The 21,250-nt window shown below is 54.2% G+C and overlaps 1 protein-coding gene across 1 annotated transcript in view; it reads right to left on the bottom strand.

Annotated features, from left to right (window-relative positions):
* Window positions 1-21,250, bottom strand: part of phpt1 (phosphohistidine phosphatase 1) — a 31,126-nt gene that overhangs the window by 3,088 nt on the left and 6,788 nt on the right. The window lies entirely within an intron of this gene.

The following is a 21,250-nucleotide window of genomic DNA, read 5'->3' as shown; positions in this document are numbered from 1 at the left end:
ACACCCAACACGCACATCACACACACACCCAACACGCACATCACACACAATCACACACACCCAACACGCACATCACACACACACCAACACACACATCACACACGCACATCACACACCCAACACGCACATCACACACACACCCAACACGCACATCACACACACCAACACACACATCACACGCACATCACACACGCACATCACACACGCACATCACACACACACACCCAACACGCACCCAACACGCACATCACACACAAACATCACACACACACCCAACACACATCACACACGCACATCACACACACACACACCCAACACGCACATCACACACACACACCACAAACACGCACATCACACACACACCCAACACGCACGTCACACACACACCCAACACACACGTCACACACACACCCAACACACACATCACACACACACCCAACACGCACATCACACACACACCCAACACGCACATCACACACACACCCAACACGCACATCACACACCCAACACGCACATCACACACACCCACCCATCACACACACCCAACACACACATCACACACACACCCACCCATCACACACACCCAACACGCACATCACACACACACACACCCACCACACACCCAACACGCACATCACACACACACCCAACACGCACATCACACACACACCCAACACGCACATCACACACAATCACACACACCCAACACGCACATCACACACACACCAACACACACATCACACACGCACATCACACACACACACACCCAACACGCACATCACACACACACCCAACACGCACATCACACACACACACCACAAACACGCACATCACACACACACCCAACACGCACATCACACACACCCAACACACACACCCAACACACACATCACACACACACCCAACACGCACATCACACACACCCAACACGCACATCACACACACCCAACACGCACATCACACACACACACCCATCACACACACCCAACACACACATCCCCACCCATCACACACACCCAACACGCACATCACACACACACACACCCACCACGCACATCACACACACACCCAACACGCACATCACACACACACCCAACACGCACATCACACACAAACATCACACACACACCCAACACGCACATCACACACACACCAACACACACATCACACGCACATCACACGCACACACCCAACACGCACATCACACACACACCCAACACGCACATCACACACACACACCACAAACACGCACATCACACACACACCCAACACGCACATCACACACACACCCAACACACACGTCACACACACACCCAACACACACGTCACACACACACCCAACACGCACATCACACACACCCAACACGCACATCACACACACACCCAACACGCACATCACACACACACCCAACACGCACATCACACACACACCCAACACGCACATCACACACACACCCAACACGCACATCACACACACACCCAACACGCACATCACACACACCCAACACGCACATCACACACCCACACACACACCCACCCATCACACACACCCAACACGCACATCACACACACACCCAACACGCACATCACACACACACCCAACACGCACATCACACACACCCAACACGCACATCACACACCCAACACACACACACCCACCCATCACACACACCCAACACGCACATCACACACACACCCAACACGCACATCACACACACACCCAACACGCACATCACACACACCCAACACGCACATCACACACACACACCCAACACGCACATCACTCACACACATCACACACACACACACACATCTCACACACGCACATCACACACACACACCCAACACGCACATCACACACACACACCAAACACGCACATCACACACACACACAAACACGCACATCACACACACACCCAACACGCACATCACACACACACCCAACACGCACATCACACACACACCCAACACGCACATCACACACACACACACCCACCACACACACACAAACACGCACATCACACACACCCAACACGCACATCACACACACACCCAACACGCACATCACACACACCCAACACGCACATCACACACACCCACCCATCACACACACCCAACACACACACCCACCCATCACACACACCCAACACGCACATCACACACACACACACCCACCACACACACACACACACCCAACACGCACATCACACACACACCCAACACGCACATCTCACACACACCCAACACGCACATCACACACACCCAACACGCACATCACACACACACACCACGCACACACGCACACACCCAACACGCACATCACACACACACACCCAACACGCACATCACTCACACACATCACACACACACAAACACGCACATCACACACACGCACATCACACACACACCCAACACGCACATCACACACACCCAACACGCACATCACACACACACACCAAACACGCACATCACACACACACAAACACGCACATCACACACACACCCAACACACACATCACACACACACCCAACACGCACATCACACACACACACACCCAACACGCACATCACACACACACACCCACCACACACACACACCCGACACGCACATCACACACACACCCAACACGCACATCACTCACACACACACACACACATCACACACACGCACATCACACACACACACCAACACGCACATCATTCACACACACACACACACACACAAACATGCACATCACACACACCCAACACGCACATCACACACCCAACACGCACATCACACACACACCCAACACGCACATCACACACACACCCAACACGCACATCACACACACGCCCCCAACACGCACATCACACACACACACAAACACGCACATCACACACACACCCAACACACACACATCACACACACACCCAACACGCACATCACACACACACCCAACACGCACATCACACACACGCCCCCAACACGCACATCACACACCCAACACGCACATCACACACACACACACCCAACACGCACATCACACACACACACCCAACACACACATCACACACACAAACACGCACATCACAAACACACCACGCACATCACACACACCCAACACGCACATCACACACACAACACGATCACACACACAACACGCACATCACACACCCAACACGCACATATCACACCCAACACGCACATCACACACATCACACCCAACACGCACATCACACACATCACACCCAACACGCACATCACACACACACAAACACGCACATCACACACACACAAACACGCACATCACACACACACAAACACGCAGATCACACACACAAACACGCACATCACACAAACACGCAGATCACACACACAAACACGCACATCACACACACAAACACGCACATCACACACACAAACACACACATCACACACAAACACGCACATCACACACAAACACACACATCACACACATAAAACATGCAGATCACACAAACACACACATCACACACACACCCAACACGCACATCACACACACCCAACACGCACATCACACACACACCCAACACGCACACACACACCCCCAACACGCACACACCCAACACGCACACACACCCAACACGCACATCACACCCAACACGCACATCACACACACAAACACGCACATCACACACACACACCCAACACGCACATCACACACACACACCCAACACACACATCACACACACAAACACGCACATCACACACACCACGCACATCACACACACACCCAACACGCACATCACACACACACAACACGATCACACACCCAACACGCACATCACACACACAACACGCACATCACACACACAACACGCACCCAACACGCACATCACACACACACAAACACGCACATCACACACATCACACACACACAAACACGCAGATCACACACACACCCAACACGCACATCACACACACACCAAACACGCACATCACACACACACACACAAACATGCACATCACACACACCCAACACGCACATCACACACCCAACACGCACATCACACACACACCCAACACGCACATCACACACACACCCAACACGCACATCACACACACGCCCCCAACACGCACATCACACACCCAACACGCACATCACACACACACACCCAACACGCACATCACACACACACACAAACACGCACATCACACACACACCCAACACACACACATCACACACACACCCAACACGCACATCACACACACACCCAACACGCACATCACACACACGCCCCCAACACGCACATCACACACCCAACACGCACATCACACACACACACACCCAACACGCACATCACACACACACACCCAACACACACATCACACACACAAACACGCACATCACAAACACACCACGCACATCACACACACCCAACACGCACATCACACACACAACACGATCACACACACAACACGCACATCACACACCCAACACGCACATATCACACCCAACACGCACATCACACACATCACACCCAACACGCACATCACACACATCACACCCAACACGCACATCACACACACACAAACACGCACATCACACACACACAAACACGCACATCACACACACACAAACACGCAGATCACACACACAAACACGCACATCACACACAAACACGCAGATCACACACAAACACGCAGATCACACACACAAACACGCACATCACACACACAAACACGCACATCACACACACAAACACGCACATCACACACAAACACGCACATCACACACAAACACACACATCACACATAAAACATGCAGATCACACAAACACACACATCACACACACACCCAACACGCACATCACACACACCCAACACGCACATCACACACACACCCAACACGCACACACACACCCCCAACACGCACACACCCAACACGCACACACACCCAACACGCACATCACACCCAACACGCACATCACACCCAACACGCACATCACACCCAACACGCACATCACACCCAACACGCACATCACACACACAAACACGCACATCACACACACACACACCCAACACGCACATCACACACACACACCCAACACACACATCACACACACAAACACGCACATCACACACACCACGCACATCACACACACCCAACACGCACATCACACACACACAACACGATCACACACCCAACACGCACATCACACACACAACACGCACATCACACACACAACACGCACCCAACACGCACATCACACACACACAAACACGCACATCACACACATCACACACACACAAACACGCAGATCACACACACACACAACACGCACATCACACACACAAACACGCAGATCACACACACACAAACACGCACATCACACACACACAAACACGCAGATCACACACACACACAACACGCACATCACACACACAAACACGCAGATCACACACACACAAACACGCACATCACACACACAAACACGCACATCACACACAAACACGCACATCACACACACATAAACATGCAGATCACACAAACACACACATCACACACACATTATACACACACACACCCAACACGCACATCACACACAAACATCACACACACACACCCAACACGCACATCACACACCCAACACGCACATCACACACACACCCAACACGCACACACACCCCCAACACGCACACCCAACACGCACACACACCCAACACGCACATCACACCCAACACGCACATCACACACACACACACGCACATCACACACATCACACACACACACCCAACACGCACATCACACACAAACATCACACACACACCCAACACGCACATCACACACACACAACACGATCACACACACACAACACGCACATCACACACACACACGCACATCACACACACACACGCACATCACACACACCCCCAACACGCACATCACACCCAACACGCACATCACACACACACACACACCCAACACGCACATCACACACACACACCCAACGCACATCACACACACACACCCAACACGCACATCACACACACCCAACACGCACATCACACACACAACACGATCACACACAACACGCACATCACACACCCAACACGCACATCACACACACCCAACACGCACATCACACACACCCAACACGCACATCACACACACCCAACACGCACATCACACACCCAACACGCACATCACACACCCAACACGCACATCACACACACCCAACACGCACATCACACACCCAACACGCACATCACACACCCAACACATCACACACAAACAAACACGCAGATCACACACACACACAACACGCACATCACACACACACACAACACGCACATCACACACACAAACACGCAGATCACACACACACAAACACGCACATCACACACACCCAACACGCACATCACACAGACACACATCACACACACACACCCAACACGCACATCACACACACCCAACACGCACATCACACACAAACATCACACACACCCAACACGCACATCACACACACACCCAACACGCACACACACACCCAACACGCACACACACCCAACACGCACATCACACCCAACACGCACATCACACCCAACACGCACATCACACCCAACACGCACATCACACCCAACACGCACATCACACCCAACACGCACATCACACACACACACACACCCAACACACAAACACGCACATCACACACACACACACACCCAACACGCACATCACACACACCCCCCAACACGCACATCACACACCCAACACGCACATCACACACACACCCAACACGCACATCACACACACACACCCAACACACACACAAACACGCACATCACACACACACACCCAACACGCACATCACACACACACCACGCACATCACACACAACCAACACGCACATCACACACACACACCCAACACGCACACACCCAACACGCACATCACACACACACCCAACACGCACATCACACACACAACACGATCACACACAACCAACACGCACATCACACACCCAACACGCACATCACACACACCCAACACGCACATCACACACCCAACACGCACATCACACACCCAACACGCACATCACACACAAACACGCAGATCACACACACACACAACACGCAGATCACACACACACACAACACGCACATCACACACACACCCAACACGCACATCACACACACCCAACACGCACATCACACACCCAACACGCACATCACACACACCCAACACGCACATCACACACCCAACACGCACATCACACACCCAACACGCACATCACACACCCAACACGCACATCACACACCCAACACGCACATCACACACCCAACACGCACATCACACACCCAACACGCACATCACACACCCAACACGCACATCACACACCCAACACGCACATCACACACCCAACACGCACATCACACACCCAACACGCACATCACACCCAACACGCACATCACACACACAAACACGCAGATCACACACACACAAATCACACACACACACAACACGCACATCACACACAAACACGCAGATCACACACAAACACGCACATCACACACACCCAACACGCACATCACACACAAACACGCACATCACACACAAACACGCACATCACACACACCCAACATGCACATCACACATACCCAACACGCACACACCCAACACGCACACACCCAACACGCACATCACACACGCACAAACACGCACATCACACACACCACACCCAACACGCACATCACACACACGCACAAACACGCACATCACACACACACACCACACCCAACACGCACATCACACACCCAACACGCACATCACACACACCCAACACGCACATCACACACACCCAACACGCACATCACACACACCCAACACACACATCACACACACACCCAACACGCACATCACACACACATCACACACACACGCACGCACATCACACCCAACACGCACATCACACACCCAACACGCACATCACACGCACATCGCACACACCCAACACGCACATCACACACACCACACACACACCCAACACGCACATCACACACACCCAACACGCACATCACACACATCACACGCACACACCCAACACGCACATCACACACACACCCAACACGCACATCACACACACACCCAACACGCACACACACCCAACACGCACATCACACCCAACACGCACATCACACACACACAAACACGCACATCACACGCACAAACACGCACATCACACACACACCACACACATCACCCCCAACACGCACATCACACACACGCACAAACACGCACATCACACCCAACACTCACATCACACACCCAACACGCACATCACACACACACCCAACACGCACATCACACACACACCCAACACGCACACACACCCAACACGCACATCACACCCAACACGCACATCACACACACACAAACACGCACATCACACGCACAAACACGCACATCACACACACATCACACCCAACACACACATCACACACACCCAACACGCACATCACACACATCACCCACACACACACAATCACATCACACACGCACATCACACACACACGCACGCACATCACACACACACGCACATCACACCCAACACGCACATCACACACACACATCACACACACACAAACACGCACATCACACGCACAAACACGCACATCACCCCCAACACGCACATCACACACACGCACATCACACCCAACACTCACATCACACACCCAACACGCACATCACACACATCACCCACACACACACAATCACACACGCACATCACACACGCACATCACGCACATCGCACGCACATCACACCCAACACGCACATCACACACCCAACACGCACATCACACGCACGTCGCACACACCCAACACGCACATCACACACGCACAAACACGCACATCACACACACACATCACACCCAACACGCACATCACACACACCCAACACGCACATCACACACACACCCAACACGCACACACCCAACACGCACATCACACCCAACACGCACATCACACACACACGCACATCACACACACGCACATCACACACACACGCACATCACACACACACAAACACGCACATCACACGCACAAACACGCACATCACACACACACCACACACATCACCCCCAACACGCACATCACACACACGCACAAACACGCACATCACACACACATCACACCCAACACGCACATCACACACACATCACACACATCACCCACACACACACAATCACACGCACATCACACACGCACATCACACACGCACATCACACACGCACGCACATCACACACACACGCACATCACACCCAACACGCACATCACACACACCCAACACGCACATCACACACACCCAACACGCACATCACACAAACACGCACATCACACACACCGAACACGCACATCACACACACCCAACACGCACATCACACCCAACACGCACATCACACACACCCAACACGCACATCACACACACCCAACACGCACATCACACACACCCAACACGCACATCACACACACCCAACACGCACATCACACACACACCCAACACGCACATCACACACACACCCAACACGCACATCACACACACCCAACACGCACATCACACACACACCCAACACGCACATCACACACACACCCAACACGCACATCACACACACCCAACACGCACATCACACACACACCCAACACGCACATCACACCCAACACGCACATCACACACACCCAACACGCACATCACACACCCAACACGCACATCACACACACCCAACACGCACATCACACACACCCAACACGCACATCACACACACACCCAACACGCACATCACACACACACCCAACACGCACATCACACATACCCAACACGCACATCACACACACACCCAACACGCACATCACACACACACCCAACACGCACATCACACACACACCCAACACGCACATCACACACACACCCAACACGCACATCACACACACACACCCAACACGCACATCACACACACACACCCAACACGCACATCACACACCCAAATCACACACCCAACACGCACATCACACACACCCAACACGCACATCACACACACACCCAACACGCACATCACACACACCCAACACGCACATCACACACACCCAACACGCACATCACACACACCCAACACGCACACACACACCCAACACGCACATCACACACCCAACACGCACATCACACACACACACACACCCAACACGCACACACACCCAACACGCACATCACACACACACCCAACACGCACATCACACACACCCAACACGCACATCACACACACCCAACACGCACATCACACACACACCCAACACGCACACACACACCCAACACGCACATCACACACCCAACACGCACATCACACACACCCAACACGCACATCACACACACACACACCCAACACGCACACACCCAACACGCACATCACACACACACCCAACACGCACATCACACACACCCAACACGCACATCACACACACCCAACACGCACATCACACACACCCAACACGCACATCACACACACACACCCAACACGCACATCTCACACACACACCCAACACGCACATCTCACACACACACGTTCACACAGAGACAGACATGCACATCACAACAACTTATATTTATATAGCGCATTTAACGTAATAAAACGTCCCAAGCACTTCACAGGAATGTTATCAAACAAAATCACATAAGGAGATGTTTGGGCAGATGACCAAAAGCTTGGTTGAAGAGGTAGGTTTTAAGAAGAGTCTTAAAGGAGGAATGGGAAGGAGAGGCGGAGAGATTTAGGGAGGGAATTCCAGAGCCGAGGACCTCGGCAGCTGAAGGCAAGACCGCCAGTGGTGGAGCATTTAAAATCGGGGATGTTCAGAAGTCCAGAACAGGTGGAGCGCAGAGGTCCTGGGAGGATTATAGGGCCGGAGGAGATTACAGATAGGGAGGGGCGAGGCCATGGAGGGATTTGAAAACAAGGATGAGAATTTTGAAATCGAGGCGTTGCTTAACCGGGAGCCAATGTAGGTCAGCGAGCACAGGGGTGATGGGCGAACGGGACTTGGTGCGAGTTAGGACACGGGCAGCGAGCATGGGGGTGATGGGCGAACGGGACTTGGTGCGAGTTAGGACACGGGCAGCGAGCACGGGGGTGATGGGTGAACGGGACTTGGTGCGAGTTAGGACACGGGCAGCGAGCACAGGGGTGATGGGCGAACGGGACTTGGTGCGAGTTAGGACACGGTCAGCGAGCACAGGGGTGATGGGTGAACGGGACTTGGTGCGAGTTAGGACACGGGCAGCGAGCATGGGGGTGATGGGCGAACGGGACTTGGTGCGAGTTAGGACACGGGCAGCGAGCACGGGGGTGATGGGCGAACGGGACTTGGTGCGAGTTAGGACACGGGCAGCCGAGTTTTGGATCACCTCAAGTTTATGGAGTAGAACCAGGGAGGCCGGCCAGGAGTGTGTTGGAATAGTCAAGTCTAGAGGTAACAAAGGCATTGATGAGGGTTTCAGCAGCGGATGAGCTGAGGCGAGGGCGGAGACGGGTGATATTACCAAGGTGGAAATAGGCGGTCTCAGTGACAGAATGGATGAGAGGCAGGAAGCTCAATTCACGATCAAATATGAGACCGAGGTTGGGAACAGACTGGGTCAGCATTAGACGGTGCCGGCGAGAGAGATCGAATCAGTGGACAGGGAATGGAGTTTGTGGTGAAACTAGAACGAGGGGGCATAGTCTTAGAATAAGGGGCTGCTCTTTCAAAACTGAGATGAGGAGGAACTACTTCACTCAGAGGGTGGTAGGTCCATGGAATATGCTGCCCCAAAAAGCTGTAGAAGCTACATCATTACATAAATTTAAAACAGAAATAGACAGTTTCCTAGAAGTAAAGGGAATTAAGGGTTACGGGGAGCAGGCAGGAATTTCGACATGAGTCTAGGTTCGGATCGGTCATGGCCCTGTGGGTAGCGGAGCGGGCCCAGGGGCCGTGTAGCCTGATCCTGCTCCTATTTTGTGTGTCTAATTCTGTTAGATTCAGGAGATGGTTCTGTGATAGTGGATTGGCGGTTAGGATCAGATCAGCCATGATCTTATTGAATGGCGGAGCAGGCTCGAGGGGCCGATTGGCCTACTCCTGCTCCTATTTCTTATGTTCTTATGAAGACAATGGCTTCGGTCTTCCCGATGTTTAATTGGAGGAAATCAGTGCTGGATGTCGGACAAGCAGTGGAGGGGTCGAGAGAGGTGGAGCTGGTTATCATCAGTGTACACGTGGAAACTGAGGCTGTGTCATCGGATGATGTCACCGAGGGGCAGCATGTAGATGAGAAACAGGAGGGGCCAAGGATCGATCCTTGGGGGACACCAGAGGTGACTGTGGGATCGGGAAGAGAAACCATGGTTACGGTTGGAACGGTGGGAATGAAACCAGGCGAGGGCAGTCCCACCCAGCTGGACGACGGCGGAGGCACTGGAGCAGAATGTTGTGGTCAACCGTGCCAAAGGCTGCAGGCAGGTCGAGAAGGACGAGGAGGGACAGACGACCTTTGTCACAGTCAATTAGCATGTCACTTGTGACCTTGGCAAGAGCAACTTCAGTACTGTGGCGGGGGGAAGGCTGATTGGAGGGATTCAAACAAGGAGTTGTGGGAAAGATGGGCACGGATTTGGGAAGCGACAACATGTTGAAGAGCTTTAGAGAGGAAAGGGAGCTTGGAGATGGGGCGATAGTTTGCGAGGGCGGAGGGGTCAAGGGTTGGGTTTTTGAGAGGGGTGATGATGGCAGATTTGAAGGGGAGGGGGACAGTACCGGAGGAGAGAGAACCGTTCACAATATCCGCTAACATGGGGGCCAGGAAGGGAAGTTGGGTGGTCAGGCATTTAGTAGGAATAGGATCAAGAGAGCAGGAGGTCGGTCTCATTGACAAGATGAGCTACGAAAGGGCAAGAGGGGGAGACAGGAGAGAAACTAGAGAAATTTGCAAATTCAGGGTTAGGGCAAGGGGATAACGGAGAGGAAGTAAGGTCCAGTGGGCGAGGGGAAGGCAGTTGAACGGATGTTGTCGATCTTTGTAACAAAGAAGTCCCTGAGCTCCTCGCATTTATTGTTGAAGGAGGCTGGGGAGGAGGGTTTGAGAGGGCGGTTAGTGGTGGGGAGAAGCCTGCTGTTAGTTTTGCCGTCCTGGATGATCTTGGAATAGTGGGCGGTATTAGTGATGAAGAGCAGGACCCGGGAGCGCTTTATGTGACCGAGCCAAATCTGGTGAGGGACGATTAGCCCAGTTGTCCGCCAAAGATGTACACGTCTGCGTCCCTTGGACTTAAGGGAGCGGAGATGAGAGGTATACCGGAGGAATGACTAGGGCGAGAGGGTGTAATGGTTTTAGTGGGGACAAGGCCATCAAAGGTGGTCGAGCGGGTGTGTCAGTAGCTGCAGAGATGGCCTGGAGAACAGCGGGCCAGAGGCGAGGTAGTTGGGAATTAGAAAGTGCAGTGGTAAGGCATTGAGGGAGAGTTTTTTTTCCTGGGGCGGATACGAAAAGAAGTGGGTTTAGGAGAGGGAAGGGGAGTATGGGTAGAGAGTGATGTAAGGAAATGGTCGGAGATTGCCTTCTCGCTGATGGTTACGGAGGAGAGAGCGAGGTCACATGAGATAAGATAAGATCGAGGGGGTGGCCGTGTTTATGGGCGGGGTGAGTTGACATGAAGGGAGAGATTAAGGGAGGAAAGGAGGCCAATGAACTCAGAGGAGAGGGAGCGAGACGAGTTGAGATGGAGGTTGAAATCACCGAGGATGAGAAGTTGCTCGGTGCAGAGGGAGAGGGAGGGAAGCAGAGAAGATATCTCACTGAGACAATGGGTGGGGTATTTGGGTGGGTGGTACAGAACAAGGATTTTAAGAGAGAGGCGGGAGGCGTTGATGCGCTATCAATTACTCATAAAAGACTGAGAGTTAAGAGAGTAACTAAAGGCTTTTATTAACAAAAGAATGAAGGTCTGCCTCGAGTGGTCGACCGGTCCAGAATACAAAGGGCTGGGGAGCAGTCACCTTTATACTAGGACTTGTGGGAGGAGTCAGCCGAGGCATGTCCAGGCATGTACACAGTGGAATACAAACAGTGGTTTACCACATTCCCCCCTTGTTTAAAATTGAGTCCGGCGGGGTGAAGTGTATTAAAAGTTAGTGTATTGGAGTCTCTCCGGAGGTCTTGTCTGCCGCTGTGATCGGCGTGGTGACGGCAGGGGTAGTGGAGCTTCCGGCGTCGAGTCCTGCGTAGGCTGTGGCACAGGCGTGTCGTCCTCGTAGATGTCGAGCAGGTCGCGGGGCCCAGGCCTGCCGTCTGCTGGGGCTGGATATCGGGTCGTTTGGGGGGGGGGTGGGGGTGGTAGCGAGTAGTGGGTTACTGCGGCCCCCGAGGGTGCAAGGTCTCTTATGGAGACTGTGTCCTCCCGCCCGTCCGGGTATGCAATGTAAGCATACTGGGGGTTGGCGTGGAGGAGGTCGACCCTCTCGACCAGGGGGTCCGTTTTATGGGTCCTCACGTGTCTTCTCAGTAGGACCGGCCCTGGGGACGTCAGCCATGGCGGTAGCGATGTCCCCGATGCGGACTTCCTTGGGAAGACAAACATTTTCTCATGAGGGGTGGCGTTAGTGGCAGTGCAGAGCAGTGACCGAATAGAGTGGAGCGCATCGGGGAGCATATCCTGCCAGCGGGAGGTTGGAAGGCCCCTAGACTTTAAGGCTAGCAGGGCGGCCTTCCAAACTGTCGCATTTTCTCTTTCCACCTGTCCGTTCCCCCGGGGGTTGTAACTGGTGGTCCTGCTTGTGGCAATACCCCTAGTTAGCAGGTACTGACGGAGTTCGTCGCTCATAAACGATGAGCCCCGGTCGCTATGGATATAGCTGGGGAAACCGAACAGGGTGAAGAGGTCGTTCAGACATTTAATGACCGTGGCACTGGTCATGTCCGGGCAAGGGATGGCGAACGGGAAACGGGAGTACTCATCAATAATATTGAGGAAGTACACATTGCGGTCGGAGGAGGGGAGAGGCCCTTTAAAGTCAACGCTCAGGCGCTCGAAGGGGCGAGTGGCTTTTATCAGGTGGGCCCTGTCTGGTATATAAAAGTGCGGTTTGCACTCAGCGCAGACTTGGCAGTTCCTGGTCATGGTCCTGACCTCCTCAATAGAGTAAGGCAGGTTGCGGGCCTTGATGAAGTGGAAGAACCTGGTGACCCCCGGGTGGCAGAGGTCATTGTGGAGGGCCCGCAGTCTATCGATCTGCGCGCTGGCGCAGGTGCCACGCGATAGCGCATCCGGGGGTTCATTGAGCTTCCCGGGCCAGTACAAGATCTCGTAATTGTAGGTGGAAAGTTCGATTCTCCACCTCAAGATCTTGTCATTTTTGATTTTGCCCCTCTGCTTGTTGTTAAACATGAAAGCAACTGAACGCTGGTCAGTGAGCAGGGTAAATCGTTTTCCGGCCAGGTAGTGCCTCCAATGACGCACAGCCTCCACAATCGCCTGGGCCTCCTTCTCAACAGCGGAGTGTCTGGTCTCCGGGCCTTGGAGGGTTCGTGAAAAGGCCACGGGTCTCCCCGCCTGATTGAGGGTAGCGGCCAGGGCAAAGTCGGACGCGTCGCTTTCCACCTGGAAGGGGATGGATTCGTCCACTGCGTGCATGGTGGCTTTGGCAATGTCCTCCTTGATACGGTGGAAGGCTAAGCGGGCCTCTGCCGTCAAGGGAAAAGAGGTGGGCTTGATCAGCGGACGGGCCTTGTCCGCATAGTAGGGGACCCACTGGGTGTAATAGGAGAAAAACCCTAGGCACCTCTTCAGGGCCTTGAGGCAGTGGGGCAGTGGGAGTTCCATAAGGGGACGCATCCGGTCGGGGTCGGGGCCGATGACTCCTTGTTCCACAACACAGCCAAGGATGGCGAGGCGGTTTGTGCGGAATATGCACTTCTCCTTGTTATATGTCAGGTTCAGGAGTTGGGCGGTGCGGAGGAATTTTTCGAGGTTTGCGTCATGGTCCTGCAAGTCACGGCCGCAGATGGTCACATTGTCCAGATATGGGAAAGTGGCCTGCAGCGCATTTTGATCTACCATCCGGTCCATCTCCCTTTGGAAGACGGAGACCCCGTTGGTGACGCCAAAGGGAACCCTAAGGAAGTGATAGAGGCGGCTGTTTGCCTCAAAGGCAGTATACTGGCGGTCCTCAGGGCGGATAGGGAGCTGGTGGTACGCTGATTTCAGGTCAATGGTCGAGAAGACGCGGTACTGTGCGATCTGGTTGACCATATCAGCTATGCGGGGGAGTGGGTAGGCGTCCAGCAGGGTGTAGCGATTTATTGTCTGGCTGTAGTCGATGACCAGGCGCTGCTTCTCGCCAGTCTTAACGACCACAACCTGGGCTCACCAGGGGCTGGTGCTGCCCTCAATAATCCCTTCCTTCAGGAGCCGCTCCACTTCGGTTTTAATGAAAACCCTGTCCCCGGCACTGTACCGCCTGCTCTTTGTGGCGATGGGCTTACAGTCGGGGGTGAGGTTAGCAAACAGTGGGGGGGGGGGGGGGGGTGACTCTGAGTGTGGAGAGGTTGCACCTGGTGCGCGGCGGGCAATTTGGAAGCTGCTGGCTGCGGACTGTGAGTGGGGGTAGGGGTCCACCGTACGCCATCGTAACACTTTTAAGGTGGCACTGAAAATCTAACCCCAGCAGGACGGCAGCGCAGAGGTCGGGCAGGACCAGAAGTTTAAAATGATCGTACACAGTCCCGTCTACTACGAGTGTCACCACGCAGTAGCCGCCGATGTCCGCCGACTGGGACTCGGAGGCCATAGAAATCCGCTGGTGCGCAGGCAGGACTGGGAGAGAGCAACGCCGCACCGCGTCGGGGTGGATGAAGCTCTCCGTGCTCCCAGAGTCAAAAAGGCAGATTGTATCGTGACCATTTACCTTAATGTCCATTGTGGAACTGGCCAGTTGGTGCGGTCTCGCTTGGTCCAGTGTAACGGATGCCAGCGTAGGGGTCGGTGTGTCGCTGCGGGTATCAGATGAGGCGGTGTTGGGGGCCTGCTGCGTTCCGGCTGTCATCCAAGATGGCGGCGTCCATGATCCCCATGTGGCTGGAGGCGTCCAAAATGGCTGCTGTACCGGTGGTTCGCACATGGCCGGGGAGGCCCAAGATGGCGGCCCGCATGGCCCACACGCGGCGCTGCTGGGGTTCGGGGTGGCTTTGGCCCTGCAGACGTTAGCGTAGTGTCCCTTCTTCCCGCAGCCTGAGCAGATCGCGTTTTTCGCCGGGCAGCGCGCTCTGGGGTGTTTTGCCTGGCCACAGAAGTAGCATTTCTGGCCTTGGGGCACTGCTGTCTGGCCTTGGGACACTGCTGCGGTAGTTGGGCCGTTGCTGGGGTGTGGCTGGGGTGGGGCTGGGGTGGCACGGCGCTATGAGGCGGTCCTACCGTGTCCCAGGCTGTCATTCCCCGCGGCGTCCACGGTGCAGAGGAGTAGGCATCCATGCCCCGGTAGGCTGCATCTAATGCTAGTGCGAGTTCAGAGGCCTTCTTGAGGTCGAGGTCACTCTGCTCCAACAGTCGCTGTCGGGTGTAATTGGATCTGTGGCCCTCTACAAAAGCGTCCCGGATAAGTTCCTCTGTGTACACGGCGGCCTTTACATCCTTACAACCACAGGCCCGGCCAAGCACAGACAGTGCCTGAAGGTATTCCACGGTCGATTCCCCAGGTTGTTGTTTACGACTCCCCAGAAGGTGCCTGGCGTACACTTCGTTCACTGGGCGCGTGTACTGGTCCTTGAGGAGCTTGATAGCGTCCGCGTACGAGGTCACGTCTTGGATGACCGAGTACACTCGGTGGTTCACTTTGGAGGTCAGGACATCCAGTTTGTCCTCGTCCGATTTGATTGCTGCGGAGGCGGTCAGGAATTTTTCGAAACACTTAAGCCAGTGAGTAAACTTGGTGGATGAGTCCGCCTCCCGATGATCTAAGTCCAGGCATGCTGGTGTGAGGATCTTCTCCATTATAAAATTTTGTTAATAAAATTGATGCGCTATCAATTACTCATAAAAGACTGAGAGTTAAGAGAGTAACTAAAGGCTTTTATTAACAAAAGAATGAAGGTCTGCCTCGAGTGGTCGACCGGTCCAGAAATACAAAGGGCTGGGGAGCAGTCACCTTTATACTAGGACTTGTGGGAGGAGTCAGCCGAGGCGTGTCCAGGCATGTACACAGTGGAATACAAACAGTGGTTTACCACAGGCGTGGAACAAGGTGAGACGCTCAAAGGAGGAGTTGTTGCCGGAGGAGTAGGGAGACAGACCAAGCTGTGATTTAGAGATAAGGGCTACACCACCACCACGGCGGTTTGGGCGTGGAATATGGTGGAAAGTATAACCAGGCGGGGAACCCTCAACTACGGCTCCGTCAAGGCCATGTCAATGTGATCGTCCACAATAAGCTCATGGAAGGCAAGGCCCTTACTTACAGGTGAAGGTACATTTTGAAGGGAAATGCGGAGAGGGGCAGCACGGTGGCATAGTGGTTAGCACTGTTGCCTCACAGCGCCAGGGACCCGGGTTCGAATCCGGCCTCGGGCGACTGTCTGTGTGGAGTTTGCACATTCTCCCCGTGTTTGCGTGGGTTTTCTCCGGGTGCTCCGGTTTCTTCCCACAGTCCAAAGATGTGCAGGTTAGGTTGATTGGCTATGATAAAAAAAATTGACCCTTAGTGTTAGGGGGATTAAATACGTGGGGTTACGGGGATAGGGTGGGATATGTAGGGGTTACGGGGATCAGGTGGGATATGTGTTGGTGCAGGCTCGATGGGCCGAAATGGCCTCTATCTGCACTGTGGGGTTTCTGTGATTCTGTGATATCGAATTTACTGGCAGAGTCCAGAGGGGCAGAGCAGGGAGGAGGTTGGCGAGATTAGATTGCAGCAGGCGCTGAGGGCAGGGATGACGGGGAGAGAGTAAGATAGGGCAATTGGGGTTGCTGCTAGCTGGGAGGCAGCGACGAGTGCCTCGTGGGCCTTTCAGTGGATGCTGAGAGAGGCACCGAGGGAAGCTGTGGAATTGTTTGAGGGAATCAAGTCTTGAGCGGTGGCAGGTGAGTAGGAAGGATGACGAGCAGTGGAGAAAAGGGGTTAGTGAGGGCGGAGAAAGAAAAGGAGGTGTGAAGACTTGGGAGGTAATGAGGAAAGGGGAAAAAGGGCAAGAGAGAAGAGATGGAACTCCGGTCCGGAGCGGCAGCCGAAACGCACACACGTATGGACATGGAGAATTAAGTCACAAAGACATGATTAAATAATAAATTATAAAGCAGTCTGAACTGACGCTCTCTCCCCCCCCCCGGGACTGAACTGACTCTCTCTCTCCCCCCCCGCCCCCCGGGACTGAACTGAAACCCCCCCCCCCCGGGACTGAACTGACTCCCCCGCCCCCGGGACTGAACTGACTCCCCCGCCCCCGGGACTGAACTGACTCCCCCGCCCCCGGGACTGAACTGACTCCCCCGCCCCCGGGACTGAACTGACTCCCCCGCCCCCGGGACTGAACTGACTCCCCCGCCCCCGGGACTGAACTGACTCCCCCGCCCCCGGGACTGAACTGACTCCCCCGCCCCCGGGACTGAACTGACTCCCCCGCCCCCGGGACTGAACTGACTCCCCCGCCCCCGGGACTGAACTGACTCCCCCGCCCCCGGGACTGAACTGACTCCCCCGCCCCCGGGACTGAACTGACTCCCCCGCCCCCGGGACTGAACTGACTCCCCCGCCCCCGGGACTGAACTGACTCCCCCGCCCCCGGGACTGAACTGACTCCCCCGCCCCCGGGACTGAACTGACTCCCCCGCCCCCGGGACTGAACTGACTCCCCCGCCCCCGGGACTGAACTGACTCCCCCGCCCCCGGGACTGAACTGACTCCCCCGCCCCCGGGACTGAACTGACTCCCCCGCCCCCGGGACTGAACTGACTCCCCCGCCCCCGGGACTGAACTGACTCCCCCGCCCCCGGGACTGAACTGACTCCCCCGCCCCCGGGACTGAACTGACTCCCCCCGCCCCCAGGACTGAACTGACCCCTCCCCCCGGGACTCTTTGAACTGACACTTTCCATTCACCCATTACACAGAGACAGACACACAGATATACCCACTCAAATGGACGCACACCCGTACAAATGGCACGTATCACAAACACTCAGACACACAAATACACACAAACACCCACACATCACCCACATTCAGATACACCCAGACATACATCACACAGACATACAGACACCCACATTGACACTCAAACACATAGACACACACACATCGTACAGAAGCAGGCATCACACTATAATCTTCCAAAGTTCTCTCGATTCAGGAACCGTCCCTTTAGATTGGAAAGTTGTGCAAGTCACTCCGCTATTTAAGAATGGCGAGAGAGGGAAACCCGGGAATTATAGACCAGTTAGCCGAACATCTGTTGTCGGGAAATTGCTAGAGTTTATAATTAAAGATAGGGTGACTGAACACCTTGCAGATTTTCAGCTGGTCAGAGAGAGCCAGCATGGATTTGTGAAAGGCAGGTCATGCCTGACAAACCAGATTGAACATTTTGAAGAGGTGACTAAAGTCGTGGACAGGGGAATGTCTATGGCTGTTATTTATTTGGACTTCCAGAAGGCGTTTGATAAAGTCCCAAGTAAGAGACTGTTAGCTAAAGTTGAAGCTCATGGAATTGAAGGCAAATTATTGAGCACACCCCCCCCCTCATTCCCAGGTGGGCGCTGTAATATAAAGCAGTGTAATTGGGGACTCCCACCAGTGCTGCTCGGCCCGGGCAGCAGGTGGCCTGAACTCCCAGCCGTACGGGACAGGGGTGCAATGCTCACCACGCCGGCTGCACAGATGCCCCAGTGTTGCCAAATTTACCCTGCAGTATAAATGGGGAAGAGTGCGACACAACGGGAATAGGGCCACTGGCAGAGTGACCTCCCATCAATCAGCAGCTCCTGTGAGGGAGAGTTTCTGCCCCAAGAGGGTTGTTGGAAGTGACTCCAGCTTACGGAGAGCGAGCAGCGTACAGAAGCTCAGTGCATTAACCGCTGCTGGCCTCAGCCACCAGGCCTTCCCACACTGCTCTGCAGAGACTCCGCAGGACTGTGCCGAGTTAGCATAGGCCAAACCTGCCCTCGCCCGTTGAGCGCACGCGCACAAACTCAAAGCAGGGGGTGCACCACCC

This window comes from Somniosus microcephalus, chromosome 23 (assembly GCF_052327205.1).
Source record: "Somniosus microcephalus isolate GS21.2 chromosome 23, FLI_Smic_1.0, whole genome shotgun sequence".
NCBI classification, from domain to species: Eukaryota; Metazoa; Chordata; class Chondrichthyes; order Squaliformes; family Somniosidae; genus Somniosus; species Somniosus microcephalus.
Note: the sequence above shows the minus strand (reverse complement) of the source record. Positions and strands in the feature narration are given on the sequence as shown.